Here is a 19,762-nt window from a genome sequence, read left to right as displayed (position 1 = left end):
AGTCGTCTCCCTGCTATAAAGACAAGCAAAACACACCAATCCGATTTTCACGATTTTTTTCGTTCAAAATTTTTGAGGAAATAGCCTAAGATGTTACAAAAAGACTACTGCAAAATGCAGGATGGTATGTCTCACCTTAAAAAATAAACAATAATAATTTACTAAAACTGTTTTTTTTTTTTGAAAAGTGGTCTGAACGTAATTTTTTTTTAAAACCGATAGTGGGAATCAATTTCTCAGACAAATTTACCTAAAAGTCTCCACATTGACCATGGTCTCATGGCCAATCCTTGTTAATATACAGCGGTTTTAAAAATAAAAATGTCGAACAAATAGGATTAATGATGGTTTTTGGCAATTTCTTTATGACAGACTTGATTTTTCAGTCTCTAAATATTTTTACCGGAAAGGTCGTCCAATTTCCCATAAGTTTACCTTTGACAGTTTTTCGTAGGGATGTATGGGCTTACAGATATAAGTTTAATTACAATGCTCATAACTGAAAATAAAACTTTTTTTTCAGTGTGGTAGAAACCTGAATTGTAGATAAGCTTACGCAAATCGAAATCGATTCTCACTATCGGTTTTTAAAAATTTTGACATTCTGACAAAAAAATCGTGACAGCACCTTCAAATTTAACTTTTAAACTTAAAAATCAAAAAGAAGTGACGTGTATTTTTCTTTCAGTGTATTTTTTTCAGAAAGTCCGTCCAATTTCCTACAAGTTTGTCTTTAACCACTTTTTGATACGATGCTACGGCTTCGAGATACAATAATTTTCAAATTGCAAAATACAAAAATATTTAAATAACTTACGCCCTTCTCAAATGTTATTTTCGAGTACAATTGGCTCCATATTCGGGATGCGGGTTTTGGCCGGATGTATCCGTTATCCGGATATCCGGATATCCGAATCCGGATAGATGATCCGAAAATGACGCTTAAATTTATTTAATTTCTCAAATGTGCTCAAATGGCTTATATAGGCCTAGAATAACATGTCTACAAAGTTTCATTGAAATCGGAGAGGGTCGGGTACAAAAGTACCAGAAAAATTCCTGATTTGAGCTGGAATTGCTCTTTTTATACTTACTTTGTGAATTTCAACGAATCAGAAACGTTTTATGAGTATTGAAAACTTCTGATAATGCATTTTCTAGTTTTTTATTTTTTCGTTTTTTAACCTAAAAAAAAAATTAAATATAAGGCATGCAAAAGTGTTCCAAGTTACCCCGTGATTCTCAAATCGTCTCAGTTGACACCTCTTAATGTAACAAATGTTCCAAGTTTTTTTTTATCTATATTTTTTTTCTTTAAATTTTTATATACAACACCAAATTCGTTCGAATCACGTACCCTCTTTTGCATAAGAACGACACAGGCAAATATGAATATTTCACCCAAGAAGCACCAAAACTCATGATGAATAAAAATAATCCGTGATCGAAAAATCTGATTTAAAAACACACGCACGCGAAAAACCATCTGTCGATGCACGGAACACGTTTTTCTACCCCACCCCAGCCAGTGCAAACATGTCGCCCGATTTGCCTGATGATAATGTGAATTTAAATTCGAGAATACTGTCGGAGGATCGTTTTTGCACTTCGTTAGTTAACCCAGTTCAGTTGTTTTTGTTCGAGTTCGTGTTTGTGGAAATTTTTAATTTATTCGGATCATTTTCGATGCGAAAGCGGATCTTTTTTTTCGGTGTTGTTGTAGTCTTGACGAGTTGAAAGTTCTTAAATTTGCGGGCACATATTTTGTTTAAAGGTACGAGATACAAACTAGTAAGTAATTGTATGAGCTTTCCAGTTAATTTATTTTTTAGACTGAAAAATCGAGTCACACATATTGAAAATGCAAAAACCGCTGTTTTCAACATTTCTATTTAAATACTACCGCTGTGTCTTCACTATGATTGAACTTGGTCATTATGTCATGTCTGGAAAATCGGTTCCCGCGGTTTTTGAAAAGTTTTACGTTTAGGCCACTTAAAAACAGTTTTAGTATTTTTTAATTTTTTCAAGGTCCATACAACTTTTGTGAGACACAAAAAATCGTGATATTACTTTCTTGTTTGACTTTTAAACGAAAAAAAAAATCTCTTTGAAACATCGTGTTTTTTTCTTTCAGTGAATTTATTTCAGAAATCCCGTCAATCCCCCTTCCCAAATGACATTCTCGAGTGAAACTGGCTCCATATAAACAAAAATTGTTAATATAATATAAGTGAGGATAACATGTCTAAAAAAATTCTTCAATGTCGGAGAGGGTCGGGTACAATCGATTCCCTATTTGGCAAGGAATCGCTCATTGTTGAAATATTTTGTTCAATTTAGCAAAATTTTCAGCGGTCATTACAACTCCTGCAACTAAAAACCGATTACAAAGTACCTCGCAGCATCTCGCAGCAATTCTCTGGCCATCAGCAAAGGCACGGGCCCCACAAATCAACTTGAAGTTTGCCGCTTGACTTAATTTGTAACATCACACCCGCGCTCGTCCCGTTTGCAGCCTCCACGGGCCACGGTGAGTCTGGCCACGTGTTCCCAACCCGTGTTCGCGGAATCCACGTACCACGGGGTGGCCCGGACACGGGATGTAAATTGTTGCACCGATGTAGTGTGTGGGAGTGTGTGGTTCATAGAACTGGTCTACAAAGAAAACATTTTCAACTGTGACCCATGATGGTCGTGGTGCGTTGTGGGTGGGACTTATGTTAAAAAGGGGTGGCTGCAGGAAGGGTATCAAATAGCACCCAATATTCGAGAGGAAATGCATTTCGCAAACATTCGCGTTGTACTTTTGTGAGGTACGGTGTGTTTTGTAAATAAATTTAATAAAACAAAGTTTTTCAGTTAAATTTTACGTTTTGTTTGGATCCATCCAACTCTACCCAAATGATCATTCCAAAGCGCTGTAGCCTTTCGCTGTCGTGCTAACTTGTCACACGTGCATTTTGCTCCAAATTGAGTTAGGAATGCCATTTTGTGCAGCTCACAATGCATCACCTTTTGACCTTTACTGATCCCTAAAATTCGATTTCAATCCATTGATATTCAATTTAAACCAAAAAAACTCCGTACAAATTTGTCACTTTTCATAGGAAAGAAGTTTGAATGTGTTGCTATCTAGACACACCCAGAAAATTGATGTAAGTGCAACAAACGGCAAAGGGTTTTCAGGTCAGAACGCGTTTGACACAAGTACGAGCTAGACTACTGTAAACAATGTAAATTTTTTAGTTCGTTGTTCGCTTTTGTTTTTAATAACAGTGTTTTATTTCAACGTTGGAGAAATATACCCTTTCTAATCAAACACCTATCTCCGTCATATGGAGAGTTTGATGCCCGATTATAGCTCCAAAAATACTATTTAGGCTATAAACTTACCATCAACAGCACCGCCTCGAGTAAGCACGCAAATGTATGCAACATACGTGACAAAAAGATCAAATTTATTGCACTTTTGATCATGATTTCCATTTTTAAGATTTATCATCATTTTATATTTATCATAATTTTGTTGGCACACACATCCACACGCAAGATGAGAGCTTAACCGCTTAACGAAAGTCGCCATCAATATCGTTTCATTTGCGCTAACGTTTTAAAAGTGCTTTTAAGACATGAAATTGCTTCCAACTATCGGCAACATGTTCTTTTGAACATTAGTTAGTCACTCACTAGAAAAATAATCCCGAAACATGTCAATAATTAGCAAGCGCCATCAGAAAAACAAACGCGCCAAGTCTTTTGACGCTTGACTTTGGACGACCCATTCCAATCGAAGGCTGAAGAAAACGAAGAAAATCGAGCGAGAAGCGTGCTTGGTTTTTAGTAGATTTCAAGGAACACTCTAGATTATCCAGCATAATTGAAACACGATTGCTTATTAGGTTTAAAATGGGTATAATTCCCCATAATATATGAAAATATTATTTTTGCAATCCCGCAGTGGAACTGTCAATTATTTCTGGCCTTCCGGAGAAACTAAACGGCCTACTTTAAACTACCAAAAATAACAGATTTGAAAATCAACCCCTTTTGATATCAGTGACGTAATGTCCTATTTTTTAGCACTGAAATGGGTGCTTAAAAGTTGAACTTTTCGACACTTGTATCGAAAAGGGCCTCGTGGCGCGGTAGTTAGCGGCTTCGGCTGCCGCCCCCAAGATGCTATGGGGCGCGGGTTCGATTCCCGCCTTATTCTCCTGGCCTTCTATCGGATGGGGAAGTAAGACGTCGGTCCATTTGCGTAAAAGAGGTTTTGAGTGACTCACCACACACCACCTTCGGACGCCTAGAAATGAGCAGAAACTTGCAACAGAGCCCATAAAAGACCCGGGGGTCGTTAAAGTGGATTGCTTTGCTTTTTTTTATCGAAAAGCAACATTTTTTTTTAAATTTTGTATTGTTTTGAACGGCGGATTTACTTAACACGTGCATGTTTGACATGACATTCCATTCAAACAGCGTTTTTTGGAATTGCAAAAAGATTGTAAGCAACTCGATGCAAAATTTGATTTTTTCAGCACTCGTCGTTTTTATCCAACTCGGTAAACCTCGTTGGATAAACCTCGTGGTTACTCAACATAGTGTTTTTTGGAGCCTTTTATTTGAAAGTTTTTTTTTCATGAGTTCGGTTTAATTTGTCATCACTATCATTTACGCGGTGTCCTATCCTGAACAAAAAAACGTTCAAATTCGTCGATCGCAATAATTAATTCGATCTGGCAGTTTCTAATCTAATTTAATCTAATCTAACACAAACGCAGCCAGTCCGATGAAAGCATGCTGGAAAGTCTTGTGATACTGTGATACTTTTTCGGTGAGAGACGTCATCTGTACTGCAGTTATTGTTTACTCGCGACTTTCAACTCGTTTTATTTTGGTGTTATACTTACTGTTCCGTATCAATTCCGGTGTCAACAGTTTCCTGGGACAACTCCTCTACCGTGTGCTGTGTTGGCGGTTGAAATTATAGACGCTAGACGCCCCACATCCTCCATTCGATCTGAAGTTAGAGATTTTCGCGCACACACCTGCTTCCGAATCTATCGATCCGGTTGCTGAGGAGTTCGATTTCAAACGTTGCAACTTTGAAACGCTGAATTCAAGGCTAGAAGCTGTTGATTGGAGTACGATGGACACAGCGGGTTCACTGGACGACGCCGTGACAGAGTTCTACGACCAGCTGCTAAACGTTTTACGCGACACAGTGCCAGTTCGAGCCAGGCGATTTCGTTGCCCTTCCAGGACGCCGCCGTGGTGGAATTCGCAGCTTCGGAACTTACGCAACCAACTGCGGAAGGCACGTAAGCGGTTCGTGAATCGAAGCTCGTGGGGAAACAAGGTCACACTCTCGTACCTCGAAACTGAGTTTGCTGAGCAACAGGTTACGAGCTACCAGAATTACATCATAGGAGTTCAGGACAATCTCCAGTCTAACCCGAAGAATTTCTGGTCGTATGTCAAGGAAAGGAAGCAGGTGGGAGAAATACCTACAGAGGTGTCGTATCGCGAGGAAAAATCGACTTCTCCAGAGGCAGCCGCCAACCTATTTGTACGGTTTTTCAAAACCGTTCACAGCTCGCAAGACCCCGCGGTCCCCCCAGAGCAGCTAAACGAACTAGCAACCTACAACATTAACCTCCCGTTGCTCACTGTCTCGGTAACGGAAGTCAAGAAGGCTCTTGGCTCGGTGGATGCAGCAAAAGGCCCTGGACCGGACCGGATCCCTCCATCGGTTGTCAAGAACTGTTGCAGCTCGCTTGCCCGTCCCGTCACAAGCATTTTCAACCGCTCGCTATCGAAAGGTGTTTTCCCGACGGAGTAGAAGGTCGCTTCAATTACCCCGATCCACAAATCGGGGAGTCGCGCCAAAGTTGAGAACTACCGTACGATCTCAATTTTGAGCTGCTTGGCAAAAGTATTGGAAAAGTTGCTTGTTGACCATATCTACCCGTCCGTGAAAAACATCATCTCGGAATACCAGCACGGCTTCATGAAACAGCGATCTACGACGTCCAACCTGATGGCTTACACAAACTGGATAATCCGGAGGATGGAGAAGCGTCAACAAGTTGATGCCGTCTACATCGATTTCGCCAAGGCCTTCGATCGAGTCCCCCACAAGCTAACTATCGTCAAACTAACAGCGCTTGGCCTGCCTGACTGGGTTACTCGTTGGCTCAACTCGTACCTGGTCAACCGTTCCGTCTATGTGAAGATCGCTGGTACTCTCTCGACCTGCTACGAAATTCCTTCCGGCGTCCCGCAAGGAAGCCACCTCGGGCCGTTGATTTTCGTGCTGTTTATCAATGATCTGTGTTCCCGTATCCAGTCATGCAAGCTGCCGTACGCCGACGACCTCAAAATCTTCCGACGAATTGGCGATTCTGACGACGTCCGTGCTCTCCAGGAAGACATCAACGTGCTGCTTCGCTGGTGTGTTCAGAACGGAATGGAAGTGAACGAGAAAAAGTGCAAACTGATATCGTTCTACAGGATTCGGAGTCCAAATCTTGCGGAGTACAACATGGGCCGATCCACACTCGAACGCGTTCACTCCATCGTGGACTTGGGCGTCACGATTGACTGCAAGATGGAATTCAACCAGCACGTCTCCATCTCCGTGGCCAAATCGTACGCTATGCTCGGTTTCCTTCGAAGAAATGCTGCTGGTTTCACCGACGTGAGGGTCCTCAAAACGCTGTACTTCTCGCTAGTTCGCAGTGTGTTGGAGTACGCCGTACCGGTTTGGGCGCCGTATTACGCCGTCCATCAGCAGAAGATCGAGAGTATCCAGCGTCGGTTCGTGAGGTTTGCAGCTCGAGTGCTGCCCTGGAACGACCCTGTGACAACGGCACCCTACACGAATCTGTGCGCTCTGGTCGGCCTGCCAACACTCCAACACAGAAGAGTTCTCCTTCAACGACTGTTTGTGTTTGACGTCCTGCGGAACAACATCGACTGCAGTGACCTACTCGAAGAAGTCCACATCCGAGTTCCCTCAAGAGAACTTTGGAATCATCAGCTTCTCGACATACCAAGACACACGACGAACTACGGACACCACAACCCTCTTGACGCCTGTTGTAGAAAGTTCAATCACTCGACTATTTTGGAAAATTTTGACTTTAATGTGTGTAAATCTGTGTTTAGAAGTAGAATTTTGTTGCTTAGTTAGTAAGAAATCCAATGTCTGCAAAGATGATAAATAAATTAAAAAAAGATTACGCCCCAAGCACTTTTCTTGTCCTTATTAATAATTGCAGTATATCCGAGAACACCCGAAAATGTCTTACAAAAATAAAAGCGGCCAGCCCTACTGCGTTGTGTTTACCGCAGAGAAGATTCTGTGAACAGATCACATTCCACAGAATCTACAGGGGAGGAGGGATGCGTGGACATACCGTTCCAAACGCTCCGGTTAATTAATTTGATCTGGCAGTTTAAGTATTAACTCATCAAACTATCCATTTTATAAAGAGTAAAGCGTCTTTTATTCACTATTTTTAAAATTTGCTCACGTTATCTAAATTGTTCACACAGTAAAAATATATTGATAAGTCCATCCCATAGCACTACTGCTCGGTTGGCACTTCTCCGTGTCTTACCACTGGTCGCGGCCGGCGTCGGTATTGATCAGCATGATAGGGACCTTTAAAATTGCGAAAGGGTGATGGTTGGTTCCTACTTTTCATCTGTGGTTCACGGAGCAATTATATAATAAACTGTCAACTTTTTCTGTCTTTCGGGTGAAACGAAAGGGTCTACTTATCCCTACAAAAAAAAATGCTGAAAAGTTGAACTTGGTTTAAGTGGAATACACTCAATGTTTACATTTGTTTATGGAACCTAATAAAAACAGTCTAGATTTACCCTTGAACGCCAAAACATTGCTTTGTTTTCGATTTGAAAAAATCTTTCAAAATGTTGTATGAAACTCGTTGCAAAACTCGATTTTTTCAGCACTCGGTAGAGCCTCGATGGATAAATGTACAACTTTAGTGTTTGTCAGAGGCAAATTTACACATTATCAGAGATAATATTAAATATTTTCTCTAATAAATGAATTCCATGAGAATATTGTGTGTGTCTTAAAGATTTTTTTATCAGATAAAAAGTATTGTATTTTTCCATCATAATACTGTGAAATTCTCACAGCAAAGCTTCAACGCAAATCCCCCGTGAGTTCGGTCCAGTGGGCACTACTGCATCCAATGGCCGGGTTACAAGCTCTCACCCAACACCACCACCCATCAGTAACAGGAGCGACGTGTGCAAAAGCGCGCGTTTTTTGGTTTGTTATTTTCGAGAGCGCGAAAACGCAAATACAAAAAAAGCGTTCGGTCATTATGTTTACGCAAATCTTCCGCGAACCATGTCCCATGTTGCGACCCAACCAGACGCGACCTCTAACTAGTGGTGGATGGAAATTGCTGTCGGTGTGTGTCGGTGTGTGTGTGTTTGTTTTAATATTAAATAAAATACCACGCATGAGGTGCAACCGTACGCTTATTTTCACGTAAATTCGCGCACTGCTCACACGTACTGACAGTTACACGCTATAAAATGTTGCTACCAACCGCGTTTTTCACCTCCAACCTCCCAACCCCCTGACATCCGATTTAAACTTTGTGTGTATACAAATATTACTTAATAGAGCACGGTATTCGCGGCAGACCACCCGCAACTCGTGTGTTTTTCCCCACATACGTGCACACACACACACACACACACCCACGTGGATTTTACCTGCTGAGCGCGGATCACATCACGCAAAAGCGCTTCATTCGGATTCGGATTTAGTCCTGGCTAACGCTTTTCAGTTCGTATGTGTGTATAGTGCAGACAGTTTCGAAACATACAGGCTTAGCGTCCTTGTACCGGAGTTCGAACTAATACTGGTTAGTTTAGGATTCATTGTGCACTTTAAATTTGATCCGGTGGAAACACGTGCTACAAAAATTAACTTTTTTGTTATTTGTTCTTTATAATTACGACGGAAGACGTAGTCAGACAAATTTCCAGACGAGATTTGTCTGACCACGCCTTCCGTCGGATGGGGAAGTAAATGTTGGCCCGGTCTAACCTAAAGGGTTAGGTCGATAGCTCAGTTCAGGTGAAGGAGTCGTCTCCCTGGGTTCTGCCTCGGTGGAGTCGCTGGTAGGCAGTTGGACTAACAATCCAAAGGACGTTAGTTAGAATCCCGGCGTGGATGGAACCTAAGGTGTAAAAAAAGGGTTACAATTGCCTCAACAATCAAGCCTTCGGACACTTAGTTTCGAGTAGGAATCTCGCAATCAAACGTAGAGTGAATAATTTAATTTTGATTTTTTTGATTCAGTACATCTAGGGTATCATGCCCTTAAATGCCCGCAAAATTGACCCGTTTTGTTACATCCTAGTGTCCATATAAATTTGACATACGTTGGGTGTTCCAACGCATCCAAGGCAAGCTTCAATAAGACAACTTCCGGTTCATGGTGATTCATTTTGGAGCACAAATTCGTCAATTTGAATCAAACACAAAGCATTTTAGAGAAACGCTACATTTTCGTTGAAAATGATCAAAGGCATCACCTTGAAACGAATCTCAAAAAGTTCAATGTCATGTTTATTGGAAGGAATTTCGTTTCCAATTATCATTTTCTGAAAAAAATTGTCAGGCTGTTAGATGAATCAATCCAAATAAAAATCAACTTGTTCGTTATACCACAGAGAACAGATGTGCATCATTGAAGAAACAGCATTGAAAAAGGTGTGTTAAAATTCAAACCAAAATACGTTGAAAAGAGCTAAGGTGTGCAGCTTCCGCCTAGATAGCGCCACTTCCGAAATCATGATGGTCTATAGTAGCAGAACGTTGGACCATCCAATCACTTCACAAAATATGAACGACATCGGACCAATGTCTGAATATCCTTCATCAAAGTGTTGCAATTTTACGCGCGAAAAAAATGCATACAAATCGGAGATAACATGTGTAAAGGGACTATTTTAAGTTGTCGCTTAAAAATATTTTTTGAACGAATTTTTTGTTCTGTTTTCGTTAATGTCAATTTTAATGAATTATACTGAAGTGAATTTTATATTTTAACAAGGTAAACATTTATTATCTGTCGAATTTTTGAGCCATTCTATATTGTTAAGTCAAGTATTCTCAGCCGCGACGGTAGCGCCGCTAAGCGTATCTTGCTCACTCAAATTTCTTTGATGCAAGATTGTATGCAACGCATTTTTAGTGCAACATTGTTTACACACAAGTTCGAACCTAAATGTACATCTGTTCTCTGTGGTTACACATCATAGCCTTGTCTTTCTCAAGAATTTTACTCGAAACCATCCGGTTTCTATTGTAAAAGAAAAGTCTCCTTTTCAAAACCGTTCTGAGCAAGCAGCGTGAACCAATGTCGAGATGTACTTCGAAGCATGAAACTCAATTTTACTGATGCAAGCTGCGTTTAGTTGAAACTGCACACGTCCAGAAATGTTTCATCCGACGAGCAGCTTTGCTTCCAGGTCTGGTTTGAAATTCTACAAACAATGCAGACCACGAAAGCTCCCCTGGTTGGTCATTTCATCATACGGAACCCGCCGACAAATCATTGATCCCCAATGTAACGGCATGGCTGAGCCACCATGAATAGTGCCATAATCGGATGTCGTCAGTAGGATTGTCGAATTGTACCGACTTTAGTCACATATTTGCCAAATGCGACCTTGCTTATGAGGATCTGTATTGCGGTAAGCAGAAATGAGAATAACCTACAGTTTCCAGCCAAATTTGATTCTTTTTGGCTCAATAATCCAAAACAAACCGGGTTTGAAATAATTTAGGTTCTTCAATTTCTGTAAATTTCAAGCCATTGAATCGTTTCTAGACCTTGACTTCAAATATTGATGCCAAGACAGATGCATATAGATCTTGAACTACCATTTTCGAATTTGTCTTTGTATAATTGCTGCAAAAAAAATATAACGACCATCTGGGGCCACGCTTAAGCTCTCTATTTCAACCAGCTATTTCGGATAACCGGGTCTCTGAGTTGGTACTAGATATTTGTGGCAGTTTCTACAATAATCAAAACAATGATATCCTTTAAATAGGAAAATAGCAAAAACCAAATTTCGAATCACCCGGAGTTCAAATTATCTTTTTCCGAGTATGCGTCCCTAAATCCAAAAAAACTGTAAATTTGAAAAGCAAAACCTTGTGCGGACGCGGTAACCATATTGTCGGGGTTTTGCTGCGAGGAAATTGGTGTACTGGAAGCAATTTACCGATACATTCATCGTGCCTTCCGTGAATATTCCTCCAGCCCCGTGCGCAGTCCGCTCCGGCCGGAATGTCCACGCGATGCACGGGATATCCGATTTACATACCACGCTCTGGACTACCCACCGCCAACCGAGCCTGGGATGGCTTGCGTGGGACGTGGCCACATTAATGCCATCACCGGAACCCGTCCGGCAGCGACCAGCAGTGGCTCGGCAGGGAAGCGGCATTATTTATGTGTCATTTTAATTCAATTAAAACGAGTGCAAAAACTGGAATGACCAACTAATTTGATTGTTTTAGCGTGTGAACATGCCGACAATCCGGTCGAAACAGCAAAGCCCCCCGCCCTCACTGTGGCCGGCCAACATTGGGCCACTGGTGCTGCTGATCCGGTGCTTGTTTTGGTAGCTTTTTGGTTTTTGGGAAATCGAAATTTGATCCATTGCATATGCATCATAAATGAAGAACTCGTGGAAATCGCGAATTATTTCCTAACAATGTTAGCCGCAATTAGCGATCCAATTTTTGACTGTTCGAATTTCCTGGAAAATTTTGAATTCTTACCATTTTGATCAGTGGTGAAGCTCTTGCAATTATATCGGTTCCTAGTGCTTTAAATAAAACAATTTCATGGGAATCATTAAATAGTGAAAGCTAGGAAATTTTAGATTTGTTTATGATGAAAAATTTGATGAAAATCGACTTTATTGCATGTTTTGATACAGTCGTTCTACATAACCACAAGCTCGGAATACTTTTGCAGCTATTTTTCAATAGTTTGCACCATGGTTTTTCTTTTTACTTTCATTTACTTTTTTTATGTCGTTATCTCGGCACTTCAAGAGTAAAACTTGTTTTTTTCTACAAAATAATACATTTCAAGACTTTTTTTAGCACATGCAGCAAACCACTATTGGAGCAATTTGCTAAGACATAGGACTTATTTTTTATTTTTTTTGGGTGGAATGAAACTGGGTGTGTGTGTCTTTCCAATAATCAAAGATTACATTTTGCATCATACAGCATGTAAAAAAAGTATTTACACCCCTTGGGCACAATGCACATATTGTGATGAAACATGTGAAAAATTTAAAGTTTGACAGAAACCTAGTTCTACGTTTTGAGCATGAGCATGAGCATGAGCATGAGCATGGTTGACTGCCAATGAGCTGCTACTCCGTTATTGACAGATCAGCTGAAGTTAAACAATGAATCAAAAATGATCAGTGGGAGCCAACCATCCGTTCACTGTTTAACCCCTGAAGACCCCGACTTAATTAGTCAATACCGGCGCCCTCCCAAAAAGCCTGCAGTTCAACAAAAGGGAGGAATGTTAGTCCGATAGTTGAAGTTGCAGACTCATCAAGCACACAGTTTTTCGCTATATACTTGTTGATACCGCTTGAGACCGTTGAATCCACAGCATCTCCTTTAAGCATCACGTGATTATTTATTTTTTGGGTTAGTAGGATAAGGTATTGGCTTTTCGATGCCTCCCAAGCTACGATGCTATGGGGAGGACTTTCATAACAAACCCGTCGGCGAGCCTTCCGAGCAACGATGCTATAAGAAGGTCTTTCTAATTAGCACACCAAAACACTCGCGCACAGGTATTTAAATACTGAATAAATGTAATTTTTCATCACAATTACCCAGACGACATTGATGATATAGGAAGGACTTTTTTACAGTCATTTACAGTAATACTTAAACTTATTTTAATGCAACAATTCACACGACGTCGTGCCTCCCGATCAACGATGATGTAGGAAGGAGTTGAGCAAGCCAATCAGGATGAAACACGAAAAAAAATTCTTTTCTTTTCACACACAATGCCACATAATTGACCGCGCGTCACCACCCAACAAATTGAACTGATTTTCTTCTGCTTGTGGGCAAGCCAACCAGGATAAAACACGAAATATAATTCACAGAAACCTAGTTCTACGTTTTTTTCAAAAACTCATGCCAAACATTTTGCTACAAAAAGCTCATGAAAAGATGATTTCTATAAAAAGTTATATAGCAAATACTATCACAAAAATCAAAAAATGTGCAAAAAAAGTTGTACACCTTTCGAAAAATTAACATAAATAAAGTTATTTGTCGACAAATCACCAAAATTCCAGTCTCACAACTCCAAATAAGCATCCTTGATTGATTGAAAAAATAATTTGGATTGAATATAAAGTTTACTTACTTCTTAGTATAAAAGTTTATAAAACTATGGAAATACTATATAAAACTTATTTAAACTTAATTTTGCATACTTTTAACTTAACTAAATGTCAATATATTACCATAGAATTGCTAAATAAACATTTTGGAGTGGGTATAACACCGTTTTGGGGGTCTTTGTAACGAAAGAATAGATTTATCGTTGGAATTTCGTAAGTAAAAAAGTAAATCTTTCCCTGTTCCTGAGGGGAACACCCTTGAAGAGTATCGGGGCCGGCATTTACAAAGCGGATTCAGTGGCAGTTTCATTCTCAACTTAATGTTACCATGTTAAGGTTAATGTTAACATTCCATAGGTCGCCTCCCTTAGGTGTCGTGATAAGGTCCAGTTTGTGACGATACACTACCTTCCCTTTACGATCGATTCCAGAAGGGAAAAGATCACCAGTTGTGTTGGTCTTTTGATATCCAAACATCTAGGGTTTCTACAAACCCACCTTTTTAAATACCTATGTAAAAACGTTGTTATGGTTTCGTTTGAGCAACCTGCCAAAAATGTATGGAATTTCGTAATTTTATGCCCTTCCGATTCCACATAGGTTGACTTGTGAATCGTGGACCGGTTTGGATGCCGGAGGATTTTCCTACGACGTAATTCCGGGTTGGTCCGAAATTCCAACGATAAATCTATTCTTTCGTTACAAAGACCCCCAAAACGGTGTTATACCCACTCCAAAATGTTTATTTAGCAATTCTATGGTAATATATTGACGTTTAATTTTTTCAATTCAATTGTGTTTTTATTAGAATTTAACAGTTCTGCTCCAGGATGTTACATTTGCAATTCAGAGATTTGGAGAACCTTTCAACTGAGATCAATTGCAATTGGCCTTTGCAGGGAGGGTACATATTTCTACGCTTAGATTTTGCTAGCTGGGTGCTCTTTTAGGGAAAATAATATATTGACATTTAGTTAAATTAAAAGTTAAAAAAAAAAAACAAAATACGCCCATTTAAAATGCTAGTCTTGATTTAAAAAATTTCTAAATATTGTTTTCGAAAAGATCGGAAAATTTCACGAATTTTTCATAGATTAAAATTTAAAATCGGACCATTATTTGTTGAGATATGGTCATAACAAAATGGTGGGTTGTTTTGGTGAGATTAAGAAAAATTTTCGTGTTTCTTTTTCTTAAAGCGGCTCTATCTCAGCAACCCGAGGTCCAATCTTCAATGTCTCTTAGACAATTTTATAGCAAATTTTCTGAACTTTTCAAAAAAAAAATAGAAATGGTTACTCATGGTCACTTTTTTTTTTAAATTGAAAAACTGCAAATATTTCGCTAAAATCAAACTTTCGGTGGCTATATCTTGAAAACGGAGCCCTTTATCAAAAAATCTGTAGAGTTCTTTTCGATTGCGAATTCAATTTTGCATTAAAAAATGATGTCAAACATTTTTTAGCATAAAACTTCAATATTTTCCAAAAATCACTGTTTTTTCAAAAATTCATAACTTGGCGGCAGATTTTTTGACCATGTTTCTCTATGGCTCAAAAGTTGCGGATTTTTGTCTCCTAAAACATATCAAAAAATCTCGAAAATCAAAAAATACGTATTTTGGGAAATTGAGTTTTACCTATTTTTTTCTCAAAAGTCCTCAACAATAACTACAACTTTGCCGAAGACACCAAATTGATCAGAAAATTCACTCAAAAGTTACAGCTGTTTGAATATTTACGTACCATTTTTGTCCATACAAAAGCCAAAATTGTATGGAGACTTGTATGGATGAACCAATCACACAAAATAGATTATTTCTGGAGTTTTTTTGAAAAGGTCCTATAAACCAAATTTTCATTTTTTGCTTTTTGGGTGTTTTTGAATACCCCTGACTCAAGGCGGTTCTAAAAACACCCAAAAAGCAAAAATTGAAAATTTGGTTTATAGGACCTTTTCAAAAAAAACTCCAGATTCGGTCATAGGGAAGGCCCCCACAAAGTTTGAGCCAAATAAAAAAATACAAATAAAATCCATTTCCGGTTTTTGTAGAGAATTGCTCTTTTGCACTTTTTTATTTGATTTTCTATTTCATGTGATTTTAATACTATTTTTTTATTTATTTATTTATTCGTCAAAAATACGTAGACTGCATGATCGTTGCTTAGTTTCTTATTACAAGGGGGGAACATCTATCTTTGATTGTAGAACTGTTTTTTCATGGTGGATTTTGTCATTGTGAAATCGATTATGTTATTATATTTGTTATAAGTTTCCATAATTCTATTCATGGCCCCGTGTTTAGCGTAGTCAGTTCTGTGAAAATGCAATGCGAAAGGCTCACGTGCTCTCAATACGCGTGTGGGTTCTTAGAAATTTAATGTTTGTAACAACTCTGGACAATTAATTCGGTTTGCAATAAGATCATTTACGAACGAGAGAGAGGCAAATTCACGACGCTTTGCAAGTGTTTCTAAGCTTATTAACCTACAGCGTGCAATATACGAAGGAAGGGGAACCACTGTCTACCCTAGTTTACGAAGAGCAAATAGTATAAAGTGTTTTTGCACTGATTCAATACGGGTTTCGTGTGTTTTGATGTGTGGACTCCACACGACGCTACAATATTCAAGAATAGAGCGAACATAAGCTATGAACAATGTTTTCAATGCATAGGGGTCCTTAAAGTTATAACTGAATCGTTTTATGAAGTTGAGCATATTAGTTGCTTTGAATACCATCGTGTTGTGATGTTCGATGAAAGTCATTTTAGAATCAAGTATGACTCCTAAATCTCTAACATTTGAACAGGTTTCAACTATCTGGTTGTCTAGTTTTACGTTTATATTTGGCTTATTTATTTTTCTGCTGAACAAGATCGATGTACACTTTTTAATGTTAAGTTGTAAAATGCTACGACAGCACCATTCATAAAATATGTTGAATTCGTTCTGGAATCTTGAAGCGTCAGTTTCGTCTTTAATTTTCATAAACAATTTCATGTCATCTGCGTAAATCGAAACGTTGATATGCTTAAATATAAAGGATACATCATTTACGTAAAGAATAAAAAGTAATGGGCCTAAATGAGAGCCTTGAGGTACCCCGGAAGTAACATTGATGAGCCTAGATATGAGGCCATTAAATTTAACACATTGTAAGTCTATTTAAGTACTCATTACTACAGTCAGTGTTGCTAGAGCTTAGTATGTTTCCATAGAAAAGTTTTGGAATGTTTTTCATGAATTGTAAAAAAAGTAGTTTGCTTTAAATATTACCATAAGTAAGACAGATATTACCAACTCCAGTTATGTATACTATATTACTGAGTAAAATAATACGTTGATTTCCCGCTGAAATAATTTTGCAACGAATGGTTATTTCCAATCAATAGACAGATATAAAAGCTATTAATATGTAGTTATAAATATGAAAGTATATGAATCAAATGCTAATGTAATTAATTGAATGCTTTCTAAATATCATTCCACTGCATTTTGTGGTAAATATTAACTCGACTACAAAAAAATATCGACCAGTTCCACATCAAAGCACCAACCGAACCAATATAGTCCTGCCGAGTTCTATGCCCAAACCAATGCCATTCTGGCCGATACGACCAAACCACAGTGCGTTGCCCATTCGTTGAAACTCAAAGTGTGACGTTTTTCCACTCTTCACGGCTGGCCAGGGGTCGTTAACGGCGGTCAACCAGCGAAAAGGGACATAAATTATGTATGCCTTCCCCTAGCCTCTTCCTGAGTTGATGCGGTGATCGCTGTCAAATAAATCAGTGATAGTGGCGGCGCTAAATGACATTTCTGCTACCGAGCGATAGTGAGCGCGGATCGTGCGCGCGGTGGAAAACTTTCGATGTTTTGGCGCGAATTTCGCCGGTTTTCTAACATGGCCGGTGGTGAAATGGGCAATTTTAGGGGTTCGAGTGCGAACGAATCATGACAAGTGACGAGCTCGAAGCATGTTTAGCAAGGGGTGAGCAAAAAACTAACTGAGAACATGCTCTTGTTAGGGGTTTGCTGTTCAGACTGATCGGAATGTACCATCCAGTAGGATCATAATTAATTAAAGTAGAAAATATGTAGGAAAGCTTTGACATCATTTGTGCAAATTGAATTATGGATTATTTTTCCCATCCATTCATCATTAAATTTAGGAAAATTATTGAAAGTATTTTAGAATTAAAATTATTAATACGATGTTTAAAAAGTTACTAAAAACTTCATGTCTTAAAATCTTGAAATCATGAATTCATATAATTTGATGAAGTGACTACTTGCACGAAAAAGAGTGCCATAAAAAACATTAGGATAATTCTCCGCCAACTCACACAGCAGTTGCCCCGACCCCTCTTCGATTTGCGTGAAACTTTGTCCTAAGGGGTAACTTTTGTCCCTGATCACGAATCCGAGGTCCGTTTTTGATATCTCGTGACGGAGGGCGGTACGACCCCTCCATTTTTGCACATGCGAAAAAGAGGTGTTTTTCAATAATTTGCAGCCTGAAACGGTGATGAGATAGAAATTTGGTGTCAAAGGGACTTTTATGTAAAATAGACGCCCGATTTGATGGCGTAATCAAATTCCGAAAAACGTATTTTCATCGAAAAACACTAAAAGTTTTAAAAATTCTCCCATTTTCCGTTACTCGACTGTAAAAAATTTTGGAACATGTCATTTTATGGGAAATTTAATGTACTTTTCGAATCTACATTGTCCCAGAAGGGTCATTTTTTCATTTAGAACGAAATTTTTCATTTTAAAATTTCGTGTTCTTTCTAACTTTGCAGGGTTATTTTTTAGAGTGTAACAATGTTCTACAAAGTTGTAGAGCAGGCAATTACAAAAATTTTGATATATATACATAAGGGGTTTGCTTATAAACATCACAAGTTATCACGATTTTACGAAAAAAAGTTTTAAAAAAGTTGGTCGTCATCGATCATGGCCGTTCATGGTCACCCGCGACAGACACGGACGACGAAACAAAGAGAAACGCAAAAAGTAACTTTTTCAAAACTTTTTTTCGTAAAATCGCGATAACTTGTGATGTTTATAAGCAAACCCCTTATGTCTATATATCAAAATTTTTGTAATTGTCTGCTCTACAACTTTGCAGAACATTGTTACACTCTAAAAATAACCCTGCAAAGTTAGAAAAACACGAAATTTTAAAATGAAAATTTTGTTCTAAATGAAAAAATGACCCTTCTGGGACAATGTAGATTCGAAAAGTACATTAAATTTCCCATAAAATGACATGTTCCAAAATTTTACAGTCGACTAACGGAAAATGGGAGAATTTTTAAAACTTTTTATTGTTTTCGATGAAAATACGTTTTTCGGAATTCTGAGTACGCCATCAAATCGGGCGTCTAATTTTACATAAAAGTCCCTTTGATGCCAAATTTCTATCTCATCACCGTTTCAGGCTGCAAATTATTGAAAAACACCTCTTTTTCGCATGTTCAAAATGGAAGGGTCGTACCGCCCCTCCGTCACGAGATATCAAAAAACGAACCTCGGATTCGTGATCAGGGACAAAAGTTACCCCTTAGGACAAAGTTTCACGCAAATCGAAGAGGGGTCGGGGCAACTTTTCCCGATTTCGTGTGAGTTGGTAGAGAATTACCCATTATTCTTATTTTTTTTTTGTATTTTAGAATTTTTGTTTTTTTTTTGTATTATGTAGATGGCTGGAAAAGTACTAAGCTTTTTTTAATAACCTTTTGTGTGGTCTTGAGTGTGGTGTTATTAGCAATTACCTTCACTCACAGTTAATCCTAGATTTCCGACGAATTTGTCCGTGTTTCCTTTAATTAGCTTTCCACCATCATGACGCGAATGACCTTGAAGCATTATAATTCCTTCTGCTAATAATTGAACCAATGTCTGTGGTTACGATCAAAGCCGTCCTTGTGGGGGGACGGTTCCGTAAACCATCGTCAGCTTACCCGTCTGCCTGCCTGCCTGATGCTGCTGAATAATAAAACTCGCGTCCTTCGAAGAACTGAAGACCGGACCAAGCTTCGGCTTGACGGCCAAATCCATGCACAAGCGGATTAACATTCTGGTGAGGCTCATCCATAAATAAATTTGTTATTTTCTTCAGCGCTTTATCCAGTCGGTGGTGCTGACGGTGGTGATGCAACCAGACTTCGTTTGTTGTTCCGGGGCGTCCACGTTCAAGTCTCGAAGTCATCTTGAAAGAAGGAGGTCCTGGACCGGCAAGCTGCCACTATAAACTCTCAAGTGACTTGACATCAACATAAAAG

The sequence above is a fragment of the Culex quinquefasciatus genome, chromosome 3, assembly GCF_015732765.1.
Source record: "Culex quinquefasciatus strain JHB chromosome 3, VPISU_Cqui_1.0_pri_paternal, whole genome shotgun sequence".
In the NCBI taxonomy this organism is placed as follows: Eukaryota; Metazoa; Arthropoda; class Insecta; order Diptera; family Culicidae; genus Culex; species Culex quinquefasciatus.
Note: the sequence above shows the minus strand (reverse complement) of the source record.